Source organism: Cebus imitator, unplaced genomic scaffold (genome assembly GCF_001604975.1).
Source record: "Cebus imitator isolate Cc_AM_T3 unplaced genomic scaffold, Cebus_imitator-1.0 Scaffold30, whole genome shotgun sequence".
Classification (NCBI taxonomy): Eukaryota; Metazoa; Chordata; class Mammalia; order Primates; family Cebidae; genus Cebus; species Cebus imitator.
The window spans coordinates 7117867-7118216 of record NW_016107345.1 but is presented as its reverse complement, the minus strand read 5'-3'; positions in this window follow the sequence as shown (position 1 = coordinate 7118216).

Genomic DNA, 350 nt, shown 5'->3' with positions numbered 1-350 from the left:
AAAAAAAAAAAAAAAAAAAAAGAGGATCTGGTTTGGGGGAAAGAGCATGGGGTCAGCTTTAGTCATTGAAATTGCAATGCCTTTAAGTCTTTCAAAAAGAGATGTCAAAAAGGCTAGTGGGCATCTTTTCATCATGAGAAGTGAGTTTATGAGAGCTATATAGATCCATTAAGATCTGAATTATTTCTGTTTTACTTCAAGGATGTCCCTTAAAATGTTTTAAATCATGCATGGAAAATTAATCATTCATTCATTTTTATTTATTTTATAACTGACCAATAAAAAACTAATATTTATCATGTATAACATAATGTATTGAAAAAATATCTATACATTGTAGAATGGTTAAA